We start from the raw sequence: 4,131 nt of genomic DNA on the forward strand, positions 1-4,131 counted from the left end.
CATTTAAAACCAGACTCCACAAAGTGCAAAATAATTCTTATTATGAAACAAACCTGTATCAATAGGGGGTAAGAGGATCAACTAGGTGGGCCCTCTTCTCCCTCCTGATCCTGCTCTTAAGATCCCTAAAGATGTTCTGTTGTAAAATTAAATTAGTACTTTTGTTACTGGAAGGGGGATCCCCTCTAGGGCCCGAGAGTAGGCTCTTATCTAACACTCGGAAATGAACTGTCCAAGGAGACACATGTACTGACAAAGCAAAAGACTTTATTGGGAAGGGGTGCTCGTGTGGAGAACAGCAGTGTCACGGAACCCAGGAGGACTGCTCTGCGACGGGCTCGCAGTCTCAGGTTTTATGCTAATGATTTAGCTTTCCGGGTTGTCTCTGGCCAATCATCTTGCTTGTGCCCATATCTGGTCTGAGTTTCCTGGTGGCGCGCGCATCTCTCGGCCAAGATGGATTCCAGGGTGAGGGTTCCTGGGAGGCTGGCCTATATCCTGGGCTGGCGTCTCCTCCCTCTCTTGGCCCCTCCCGAATTCTCCCGGTTAGTTTTCAGTGGCAGCACCATGTTCCTAATCCGGGCCTCCTGTGGTGAGACAGCGCGCGCAAACGGTTATTATCATCGTGCCTGGCCAAGGCAGGCCGTTTCGGTGAACGGTTCCCTAACACTCTCAGGTAGGAAGAACATTGGGTTAGAGTTTTTCTTTATGATACTTACTTTGTGGGATTTGCTCTGCGAGAAAGCTTAATTGTTTTTTCCATAACAGTTTTTCTCTAGCATTCTAGCTCCAGGGAGAGAACTTAAAATAGGAGGGAGACTTTGTGGGAGATTATATAGAAGCTCCCCCAAATATACATAATGAATATGGAGTATCTGGGCTAAGAACACTCTTTTCCCTTCCAGTTAAAGAGTAAAGATTTTCTTTTTATTCAAATGACAACTAATGTTTTGTCAGGGTTAAAATCCTTCAATATGTTAGTGTGACAGCTCTTTTAGAATTTGTCTAGCAGGTTTTCCGGTCCGCACTGGAAAACCCCTCGTGAAGAAAAAAATCCTTCAAAATGTTGACTCACCATTATATTCTCTCCTTCAGTACACAGTTCAACAGTTTGGCATTTTTTTCTCATTCTTTACGGACTTCAGGTGACAGTAGCAAAGCAAGATGGTGCTGAGGAGAGGCGTGGGGGTGGGTCTAGGTGTTACCATTGTGGAAGGAAAATAAAAAAGGAGTCAGTATCTCTAAGAGAGCTCTGTAAAATGGAGCCAGGAGGCTGCTGAGGAAGTGTGAGCTATGCATGGCTCAACCTGGAAGGAATCTGACCTTTTGACCACTGATTGTCCTAACAAAGTCATCCAGAAGGTCTGCCAGAAACTCAAGGTATGGATTGGACCCTTACCCTAAAATAACTCAAGGTAGCCTATCTGCTTATTGTATCCCTCCCCCAAATAACTCATCATTCCTTAAGGATAAATACTTCCTGACTTGTGTCAGAGTCAATCACCATTTTCACGGGGCAGCTCTAATAACCTTGGGACTTTTTGCCTTTATAAGCCCCTGACTCTTCCTCTTCCCCAGAACACTTTCAGTCTTACTGAAATCTGTGTCTTACTGGAATCTGTGTCTCCTGAATTGCAGTTCTTAAGACCACAAATAAAACTCTTTGTTATTTGCAGCCTTGGTACTGATTATTGCTTGACACCATTTAGTGGCTGGTGAAGGAGGGAAGGAAGTGAGCCTGCTGGGTCTCTGTTTCAACATGTATAAAAATGGAGATTTACTTCAGAGGTCGTATTGTGAGGAATAAATGAGACAACATATGTGAGAGAGATTAGTAAATTGTAACACAACATTAACTGTTATTGAAGAACTGCTATTGAAATAATGATATGGACTTAGAGCTCTTTTTAGGTGGGCAGAGTTAGAAAGAGTTTACCCAATAAGTCCTTCAATGGCTTGGATTCCAGGTTTAAAAAAACAAAACCAAAAACACTGTCTAAGGCTGATTAAACGTAATTTCAAATATTGTGAAATCTTCCATAAGTATCTACTCTGCTATTAGAATAAAAGTTAAGAGCATTTAAAAAAATAAAAACTAAACTTTAGGTAGAGACTAAACTGTCTCATGATTTCAAACCCAATTCTTTTTACTAGGGAAAAAAAATTTATTCCTAACATTCTTCTCCACTCCATCCAGCCATCCTTCATTCATCAAATATTGTCATCATATCCCTGCCACATACTATGCTTAGAAAAGACTACAGATGAAAGTACATTGGATTGGCATCAAATTTACTTTAGTTTGTGACCCCTTTAGCCTCCCTGCACCCTGGCTTACCCACCCACATTCTCTACTCATCCTGTCTCTTTATTGAACCAATTCTACTCAATCTTCAAGTACATCTCCAATTCTTTTTCCTCCTATGAAGAAATCAGCGGTGACTCCAGCCCTTAGCAGTCTCTCTTTATTGCACTTACTTCTAAAACCACTCATTTTGCACTTACCATGTGCTCCTCTGAATGGTTAGCAACGATTTATTGTATACTTGGGTTTGCCCATCCATCCATCGGAATATTCCACGGATACGTATTAAGTACAATTATGTACTAGATATCAAACTAGATGATAGTCGTGCAGTGTTGTCATAGCACCTACCCTTGTTCTTACATTCTCATTCATACTCTTCGGATTTCCAATATTGCTCTAGGAAGGGAAGGACTATGTCTCAGCCTGGAGTCATGGAATTTGGAACCGAGATATACAAGAAATGTATACAGTTGACCCTCTGTATCCCCAGGTTCTGCATCGGTGGATTCAACCAACTGTGGATCAAAAATATTTAAAAAAAAAAATTCCAAAAAGTTCCAAAAGCAAAACTTGAATTGGGTGATCACAGGCAACTATTTACATAGCATTTACATTGTATGAGTTATTATGTAAGTAATCTAGCAACGATTTAAGTGTTGGGAAGGATGTGCTAGGTTATATGCAAATACTACACTATTTGTATAAGGGATTTGAATATCCACAGATTTTGGTGTCCTCAGGGGGTTTTGGAACCAATCCCTCTTGGAGACTGAGGGACAACAGTATCTATTCATCTATAACTACCCAGTTTCTATTTTAAGCCTTTTTCTGCCAGAGTGGCAGAAACTAAATGTCAGTGAATTCAGAGATTTCTCCTTCTTCCCCCGAGAGAAGGACCCCAGGGTTGTGTTAGAGTTCCAGAGAGTTTAACCTGAGCCAAGACTAGAGAGTAGGGTTGGGAGGGGGTGTGCCGCGGGTCCCTGCTGTAATCTATCCACACAGGCATCTGCTGAAATGGCCTTTGCTCAATTAGCTGCTTGGTCGGTAGTCCACATGCTGGCCTGGAAATGTCTTTTGTCCTTACCCACATGACTCTAGGCAGCTCTCTTTGCTGCTTCTCTGCCACTTCTCGGTACAGAATGTTCATTTTCTGTCTCCCTTACCACGCAGAGAGACTGGAAACTGACAGGCTACTTAAGATCCTATTCGTCTAGACATACCACCAGGCAGCCATTTATTCTCTGGGTTCTGTATCCTCCCTGAGGATCTATTTGGAATTGATGCACAGGTCTCTTTCTCTCTCTCTCTGTCTCTCATCAATGTATTAAAGTATAACTGACAAACAATAAATTACATATGTTTAAAGTATACAATTTGATATTTTCTGCTCTATGTATACACTTACAAAACCATTGCCACAATCCAGATGATAAACATATCCATCATTCCCAAAATTCCTTTATGCCCCTTTGTATTCCCTCAGTTTGTTCTCTTTTGTCTCTCTCCTCTTGGACCTCAAAAGCCTTTATTAGGACCTGCCTAGAAAGCAGGTCTGGTGCCCTCTCTCTGGAAAACACCATTCCTACATTCTCCTTGTTTTCCCTCTGGCTGTATCCCCTTGCTCAAGACCGGGAAACCTTTTCTCTAGCTGAAGGGGACATGGGAGAAGAAAGCCTTGCCTTTATTGATCATATTTTCTCTCACATCTCTGGTATATGCTGTGAGGGTCTCAGTTATGGAAACACAGAAGCCAGCAAAGGACTGCTTTTTTCTTTCTGCCCTTAGATCATTTCTCTGAGGCAATGATACACAGGTTGCAACTG

The 4,131-nt window shown here is 41.9% G+C and overlaps 1 non-coding gene across 1 annotated transcript; it reads left to right on the forward strand.

Moving 5' to 3' along the window:
- The first annotated feature begins 978 nt into the window (after window positions 1-978).
- Window positions 979-1,040, forward strand: LOC117307572 (U7 small nuclear RNA). The gene has a single exon (XR_004521339.1). It is a non-coding gene; the product is annotated as a U7 small nuclear RNA (small nuclear RNA).
- The last annotated feature ends 3,091 nt before the right edge of the window (window positions 1,041-4,131 follow it).

The sequence above is a fragment of the Tursiops truncatus genome, chromosome 12 (assembly GCF_011762595.2).
Source record: "Tursiops truncatus isolate mTurTru1 chromosome 12, mTurTru1.mat.Y, whole genome shotgun sequence".
NCBI lineage: Eukaryota > Metazoa > Chordata > Mammalia > Artiodactyla > Delphinidae > Tursiops > Tursiops truncatus.